Source organism: Prionailurus bengalensis, chromosome B1, assembly GCF_016509475.1.
Source record: "Prionailurus bengalensis isolate Pbe53 chromosome B1, Fcat_Pben_1.1_paternal_pri, whole genome shotgun sequence".
Classification (NCBI taxonomy): Eukaryota; Metazoa; Chordata; class Mammalia; order Carnivora; family Felidae; genus Prionailurus; species Prionailurus bengalensis.
Genome location: NC_057344.1, coordinates 72,301,857 through 72,310,621, shown reverse-complemented (window position 1 = coordinate 72,310,621; position 8,765 = coordinate 72,301,857). Strand labels below are relative to the sequence as shown.

The following is an 8,765-nucleotide window of genomic DNA, read 5'->3' as shown; positions in this document are numbered from 1 at the left end:
AGCAGCGCGGGGAATACGGTTTGCAAGGCACGTCGCGTCCCGCCCAGCCTGTTGAGCAGGTAGACGGGAGTGAGGCCGAGCGTCAGTACCGCGGTCGCCTGTGCGGTAGGTGCACTCGAGCACGGACTGACAGGTGCCGCTCTAGGGTCCCCTCTCCCGCTCACCATCTCTGGTTCCTGACGCCCACTCTCTTTCTGCGTTGGCAGTGGGGATTTGCGAGGCGCGCCCTGGAGCTGCCGGAGATCCCGAAACGCAGCCGCGAGGTCTGGGAAGCCAGCGAGTAAGTGGTCGTTGCATGCCCACGCGGGTCGGGGCTCCCCAGAGGGGCAAGCCATCTGCCGGGGCTCCAGGGCTGGGTTCGTCCCCCTTCTCCTCCCTGGGGAGACTTCCATGCGCTCCCAGCTGCTCAGCCCCCGGGGCCGGGGCGCGGTTCCCACGCTGGGGAGGAGCGAGGGAGCAGAGGAGACGGCGCCCGGGGGCCCGGCTCAGGGCCCGGGGGAGCTGCGGGGCCAGAGGGAAGAGGACTGAGGGGGTAGGCGCCGGGCCGCGCAGCGCCAGCGGCCGGGCTCGCACGGCCGGGGCGTGAGAACGCGCGGGGCGCGCTGGGGCCGCTGCTCTCCCACGGCCGGGGCGCCCGGGCCTCCGGCGCACGCGAGGTTCAGCTGCGGCAGAGCAAAGGGCGGCGGGGACCTCAGAGCCGGCCGGGGCTCGAGGCCGCGCCCCGGCTTTACCGCAACTTCACCCCGCCGGCTGCTGCGTGGGCGAGCCAATCGCCCTTCTGGAGAGCAAACCGCGAATGATTGCTGAATTGCTTAGACAAAGCATCCAGCAAACTTCCAGCCGGGCTGCTCGGGGCTCGACCGAAGAGTAAGTGTGTGCGTGTGCGTGTGCGTGTGCGTGTGTGTGTGCCCGCGCGCGCGCGCGCTCGCGGTCTAATTTGGCAGTCTAATTTCTGTTTTCATTGTGACCGCCGCGCTTCGGGGTAATGGTAAGCAGGGGATCACAGCAGCCTCTGCGCGTCGGGTCTGTGGCTGCAGCCTGTAGTGGTGAGCTGAGCAGCTTCGCTGTGGCGGTCGGTCGTGCGAGGGGCTGCGGTGCATCGTGATCATGTGATTCAGGCTATGGATTTCGTGCGTCTTTCTTTTGCTCGCTTATTTTCATATGGTTCTTCCTTCATTTTGCACTTGATAAAACAGTTTGTGTCTTCTGAAATAAACCACAGTGAACCTCTCACTTAATGGTAACTGGTCAAAGGCACCTTGGTTTACAATATATTGAAAATCCGTCTGAGTTTTAAATAGAAGAGGAGCTCTCTCTCTCTAGATATCTATATACATATGGGTTTTTTTGAGCTTTTGTTTTGTATCAGTAGTCATTTTTTTCAGGCTCAGCCCTCCATTGGTGATATCATTAAAGGTCTACCTACTTGCTTGAACTAGTCTTGGTGGGAACGTCATTAACCCTCTGGTGACAGATACATAAACGTTGAAGCACTTAATGGTGGAGATTTTCATATCTTGGTTCATAGTGCAGAAGTAATCTGTTGCTTTTCCGAAAATGGCTATGTTTTCTTTTCAAGAGGGGTCATTTCAGGTGCTATGTTATGAAGAGTGGTAAAAATCAAGAGCAACAAAAATATCACAACAGTATGAAAATCTAAAATTTCCAAGCAAACTTTAATTTGTCAAAAAGCCATATAAACTCTATTACTTTTTTTGTGAGATGGTCTGTGTTCTGTTTAGTTATTAACCAACTCAAGTCTGTGTATCTGCTTCAAAGGGTCATGCAGCCCCTGATACTGTATTTAAACATTTGAGTCGCTCTATTTTTAGGTGGTAGTCCAGAGGGATCTTTGACTCAACAGAAAAATAAGAACTACAAAGTTAAAATATATAAGCTTTACTTCTTGTCACAACAATAGGCTTTCTGCATAAAGACTGCAGACATAAACTAGGAAAATTCTAGAATAATTAGCGTTGTAATATTTAAACATTTCATATAACACTTGCATGTTTTTAAATGTATCAGGCAACTTAGGTTGGTGAAGTTTGTTTAGTAGAAATTTGTGATGAATAGATAGGTACATTCTGTTTCTTCTTGTACTGGGAGATCTCTTTCCAGTGTATGACATAGAAAATAAAAATTATATTTTTCTCTATTTGGAACCCCAAAAAAAGATAAAGTACTTCTACATGGTGTGGTGTTTCAAAGTATACGAATATAAATAATCTCTTAAAGGCCCTTCCAGGTATAATATATCTAAGATCGTTTTCTGTCATTTAGAGAATGTGAAAGAAACTGTAAAGGTATTTGACTTCTATCTGGCAACACCAAAGGAGAAAGAAATGTGGTAAACTTCAAAGCCTTAGCCCTTATATCTCTTATAACTATGGTTTGTGAAACAATTTTGTTCTAAGGTGTCATTTTGAAAAACTGCTTTAATTCATATTGCACTGAAAGCTAAAGAAGTGATAAAATTAAACCATTATCATGTGATTATGAATATGTCAATAAGATATTTTTGTGCCTAAATGTTAGCTGTTTTGTTGCAGACATTTTTCAAACAAAAAAGCCTAAAATCTTTAGTTAATATCATTTTTTTTATAAATTAAGATTAGATAACCTTGAATTTGGTCAGAAACCATGTCAGGGAAATTAAATCTTATATTTACACTTATACATTACATTTGCTAACAATTCATAATGACTATAGAGGGGATAATACTGATTTTTTTTTTACAAGTTAGTTTAAAACAATATAGATACCCAAAATGTCTGTAGTTAGTATTTTTTCAAAAATAGAAAAAAATTCAAATTAGCCTTAATGAAGTTTTCCAGGTAAAGAGAAGTGGAAAGCTAAAGCAGTATTTGAATAAACCAAAAAGCATGTTATTGATGGGAAAGTATTTTGGAGGAAATTAGTTATTCAGAATATTTTCTATATGTCAGATTTGCCAGGAAGTTGCTTAGCTTTTCTCTTTCATTTGCTAGGATATATAACTTTTATGGCATTAATTTTTACACCATTTGATTATAAATATTCATCCAAGCAACTGTTCTTAAACATCACTACTTATTATTTTTCTGCATATTTTTAGAAAGATATTTTCTTTGTAAAATATTAATAATTGCAATAGTTTTTAGTCTCTAGAACATCTAGATGTATTCAATAAGTATTTATTAGGTGTTTATCCAATAAGTTTGTTTTGAGTATCTCTATCTTGACCTGATACAATAAGAACTTTGGGCAACTTTTAGGGCTTTCTATGAACAAATTTAGTTGTTCATAGGCTAGTTGACTTATTTGGGGTTGGGATAAGTTTTTGGCTATCCTGAATCATATTTGCTTATTTTATTTCTTTCAAACAGTTTGGAAGCGTCTGACCTATTTCATATTTTTTTTTCTCTTTCCTGGGTTCAGGCCAACAGATTTTATCTTCCTATAGCCATGAGGGTTATTGAGTATGAATAGTTATTTGCAAGGAGTAAAGATAGGCCCGCTCCTTCCTCAGCCTACAGTAGAAGAGAATGATTATCTTATAAAATCTGAGGGTCTCTGGTCATGATTTCCCCTTGCTACAAAAATGTGATTTTAACTGCTTGTAGTTACTCATGTCAACGACCTGAAATGCTTTCTGGCAATTCATACTTTTTTATAAAATGTACTCTCCCTTTCAGAAAATCAAAGGCAGCTCAAATTAATTAACTCACAGACCACCTCCTCCTACTCACTGTAGTAGGAATTAGCAAGAAGCCAACAGAAGACGATGGCTTTGAGAGGGAGCACCCTGGGGAAAGGAAGTTGGGCGAAGAAAAACTTCTTAATCCTGAAATTTTTTCCAGGTCTGACCTGTCTACATATATATCTCCTTTGTCTGCACCACACTGCATTAAAAATTCCTGTTAAGATGTCTGTATTGCCTACCAAACTCCCATCTCTTTCAGGATATTCAACCGTTGGATCCACAGTGCCTGGTACATAGTAGGTGCCAAATAAGATTAATTATGTTGTCTTTGTAATGATTGAATTAAGGTTTTCGTATGCCTTGATGCTTTAAGTTATTTTGTTTAAGAATATAATTTTTTAAAAAAATATATTTGTTTTCCACTGACCTTCTGTGGAATATTATCGTCTTCATCATCCAGAGACACTGCTCTGCTTTTCTCTCATGGCATGCAGTCTGTTCAGAACTGCTTGTAAACTGTTATTTCTTTTATCATCATCCAGTTACCCTTTATCTTTTTTTTTTTTTTAAGTTTATTTATTTTTGAGAGAGAGAGACAGAAAGCAGGGGAGGGGCAGAGACAGAGGGAGACAGAGAATCAATCCCAAGCAGGCTCTGTGCTGTCAGCCCAGAGCCCGACACGGGGCTCAAACCCACAGACTGTGAGATCATGACCTGAGCCGAAACCAAGTGTCAGACACTTAACCGTGTGAGCCACCCAGGTGCCGCTACCCTCTATCTTTTTAAATTTACATCTTTCACTCATGTTACCCTCGCCCCACTACCGGTGCTTTTTGATATCCTGAACATTCTCCTTTCCTCAGAAATCTAAAATAATGAAGGGTTTTCATCAGCTGTCATTGTTCGGAAACTCATTCAACATCTACGCATCTGGCTTTCACAGCACCTTGGCCTGTTCTACTTCTGCTGCTCTGGAGTCTGCTGGTATTTACCCATCTGGGTCTTCTTATCGCTCAGGATTGCCCCAGCTGAACAGAAAGCTAAGAATTTCATGTCCTTTCTTCCACAGCCTCTTATCCTTCCGATCCTTCCACTCACGCACAACTACCCAACATCCTTCTCTCCCGTTATTGTTCATTGGCCACGCCCAATTTGCTCATGTTTTCCTCTCTTTACTCACCACACTCATCTTGGACAATGTCAACTCTGCTGCAGACTTCAGATCTCTAGCCACTGTACCTACCAGAATCTAGTTCACTCTGACTTCAGCTTAAGGGATGATTAACAGTGCTAGGAAGTTCTTTTATCCTTTCTTGGATAATTCCGTATCAAATTCTCCATCGTGCTTGTTCTCGATGTTTCCAGGTTTTCCAGCCCACCCACATTATCCTGATTTTTTTCATTCTTAGTGGATGACCTGATGTCCGGATTCACAGAGAATATTAAGATCACTCTAGGCAAACTATTTGTCAGGAATTATCTGGAACTTAGGAAGCATTTCTTTATTTGACCCATCCTAAGCATAAAATCTATTTTATTTTGTTTTATTTTTAATTTTTTAATGTTTCTATTTATTTTTGAGAGAGAGAAGAAGAGAGAGAGACAGAGCATGAGCAGGGGAGGGGCAGAGAGAGAGGGAGACACAGAATCTGAAGCAGGCTCCAGGCTCTGAGCTGTCAGCACAGAGCCCAATGCGGGGCTCGAACTCGTGAACTGTAAGATCGTGACCTGAGCCGAAGTCAGACACTTAACTGACTGAGCCACCCAGGTGCCCCAAGAATCCTTTTCTTATACTGCATGAAACTATTTAACAATGCAATATTCGTATCCTGATTTTTATGTCTTAGAGCACTTACACAAAATGCTTTTATATATGACAGCTCCTGTGTCTCTATGGTAATATCCGGTTCATTCAACTCATCCTTAATTGACACGGTTTGTAAGTCTTATCATCAGGGAATTTCTCTTTTGGATGCATTCGTGTTTTTCTTAAAATGTGGTGCCCCGAGCTGAACATGGATGAGTGGACGGATATCATTGGATATATCTGATTATCTCCTCTGGATACCATATAGTAAATCATCCTAAAAATCGAATCTGTTTTTCCCCCACTTTTTTTTACATCCACACTGCACTGTTTAATTATACATCCTTTTATCCATACCCTTCTGAAGATACACTTCTACTCAGTTATACATTTGGCCACTTAAGTTGGGACTTTTAAAGATGCTACAATTAAATTTAATTTTTACCTTTAGTTAGCCTCTTGTTCCAGAAGGTCTTGCAAGGTATTTTTGGATTCTGATTCTTTGATGAAGATTAGCCATTCTTCCCAATTCAGAGGCCGTAACAGATTTGATTATGATACAGTTAATGTCTTCATCCAAGCAACTGTTAAAAATGCTAACTGGAAGGACATCTGTCACCATCCTAGATACCTTCCTCTTCTTTACATGAGTCCGTGAGTTAGTAGTCCTCTTTACATGGATGTCCAACCAGTTACAATGTCAAGTAACTCTCTTTCTTTGGAGTTTGCATTCCTTCATGTGGCCCAGGAGAGACAGGTAATAGACTTGGTCAAACTTCTTTCTAAAATGCATTTCCACTTTCTGCAGAATAGATCCCAAGTACCCTTATTAAGAACAGAAGGAAGGGGCGCCTGGGTGGCTCAGTCGGTTAAGCGTCCGACTTCGGCTCAGGTCATGATCTCACGGTCGTGAGTTCGAGCCCCGCATCGGGCTCTGTGCTGACAGCTCAGAGCCTGGAGCCTGCTTCAGAGTCTGTGTCTCCCTCTCTCTCTGCCCCTCCCCTGTTCATGCTCTGTCTCTCTCTGTCTCAAAAATAAATAAACGTTAAAAAAAAAAAAAGAACAAAAGGAAATAACACTAGATCAATTTAGAATGATATGCTCCTTGCGACACTTCACTAGTTTGTAGGTAACAACACCTCACATTTTGAGTTGCCATACCACACCGTAGATTTAAGAATCTCTTGGGAATCGTGCCTGGAATGAAATGTCAAGCTCTCTAGGCTGCAGTTGGTGGAATTCACCTTCTCTATTTTGAAAATTGAGACAGTGACTGGATTCTTTGTTCTCTATCAACACTTTTCTTCATTGTAATATTTTTAAAGATGACTTTAACTCTCCCCTTCTTTTCCGCAAATGCTTTTGGTACGTTGTAATGCCGTTTCTTCAAATGAATGGATTTAAACTCATTTAGAATATTTACCATCATTCCATATCTTGAACCTGAAATTTGTTATTTTGATTTTGGTCTTACTTTTGCCAGTATGAAAATTATTTTCTTGAGGAATGGGGCTGAAATGAAAGTAGAGTAATTCTGCTGGACCAGTCATGTGCCATCATTTGAATTTTCTCACATCCCCCCCAGTCTTTGAACTCCTCATACACCTGATGCAAATGCCATCATCTCCACTTGATCTGGTAATAAAGAATTGAAAGAACTTTTTTTTTTTGCATTTGTAATTTTTGGAAGCTTCGGCTTATTTTGTGTATTACGATACCCTTCTCAGAGGCTCAGTCCCTTTTTTGTACTTCTCGCAATAAAGTTTATTATGGATTATGGTTGTCACTGTGGGACATACAAGCACAGTTTATGACACAGCCCCCGACTTGAGGGAATTTAAAGTCTGCGCGTAGAGATAACAGAACCCAGAAATAGTCTCAGAATTACACACGTCAGCACTTAACAATGAGCTTAATATTTGGGGTGCCTTTTTAATAAGTTCTGAAGAACTTGAAAGAGAAAGCGCTTTGCAGGATGGAAACATTGAAGGCTTTCTAGAGAGGATCTGGCTCTTAGCTGAGATTTTTTTTTTTTTTAATTTTTTTTTTTTCAACGTTTATTTATTTTTGGGACAGAGAGAGACAGAGCATGAACGGGGGAGGGGCAGAGAGAGAGGGCGACACAGAATCGGAAACAGGCTCCAGGCTCTGAGCCATCAGCCCAGAGCCTGACGCGGGGCTCAAACTCACAGACCGCGAGATCGTGACCTGGCTGAAGTCGGACGCTTAACCGACTGCGCCACCCAGGCGCCCCTTAGCTGAGATTTTAAAAGAGGACCCGTGTAGGACTTTGCAGGACCCGTAGGACTTAAATATAGAGAAGCGTGGGAAGAGTGTTCTGGGCAGAGGAAAAGGGAGGCGCGGTGCCGGAAGCAGGTGAGTGGGCTGAGTGCGGGGTGCAGGTGTGCGTGCGCCTCCACGTAGAACCGGGGTGTGAAGGGGGAAAGGGCACACCGAGACTTCTCAAGCACAACTTGGCAATATTCCTTTGTGGAAAACCCTTCTACTCCTCCCTCCGCTTCTAGATCCCTTTTCCCTCTGCTCAGTTATCGAGAGGCCCATACCTACTCATCCTTCAAACCTCAAACTAGGCTCTACTTTCTCAGAAACTTTCCCTGACCTTCTGAGTCTCCGTGGAGTGTTTTGTTATGTTTTCCTTCGAGGCCCTGCACTTGCCCGCCATATGATTGTATTGTCCTGTAATTGCTTGCCGAATTGTCTGTTTTCACCATTACACTCCTTCCTGTTCGGTGGCCGGAGGCGCCATTGCTGTTCAGTTCTCATTCTGTTCACAGACACCTAATAGAAGTGTCCCATGGATCATGAGCACTCAGTAAAAATGTGTGATGTGAGAGGGGCCTGCTTGGAGTGATGAGGCTATGCGGGGACTTATTTATAAAAAGATTTAAGGTAAAGAGAGGTTAGATTACAAAAGGCCAGGATGTCAGGCTGAGTTTTCGCTTTATTAGGTAATGTAGAACCATTTTGTTTTTTGAGTCTGGGGACAGGATACGGCATATTCCTGACTTTTAATTAGACCTTCATAAATCAATTCAAACTATTCAAAGCTTGATATGCATTTCTAGCTTTAAGGAGGGATTATTTGGCTCCTTACCTTGCATCAGGTGTTTCCATCTGTGGGGTCGGGAAACCCTGTGACTTTAATGCCGTGTGTTTTATTAGAGAAGTTTTGTTATTTTACTAGTCTAATTTTGTTTGTAGGAACTGAAATTATTAGCTGCTAATTGTGCTCAATTTTCAATCATTTTGCA

General features: G+C 42.4%; 1 protein-coding gene across 2 annotated transcripts in view; it reads left to right on the top strand.

Annotated features, from left to right (window-relative positions):
• The first annotated feature begins 206 nt into the window (after nucleotides 1-206).
• GUCY1A1 (guanylate cyclase 1 soluble subunit alpha 1) overlaps nucleotides 207-8,765 on the top strand; it is a 61,923-nt gene continuing 53,364 nt past the window's right edge. Inside the window, exon 1 of one of the 2 annotated variants that reach the window (XM_043566838.1) lies at nucleotides 207-280. The gene's annotated coding sequence lies outside the window, so the exon portion shown is untranslated. Of the gene's footprint in view, nucleotides 281-774; nucleotides 868-8,765 lie in introns of those variants that run through there. The other variant, XM_043566844.1, reaches the window with a different exon arrangement.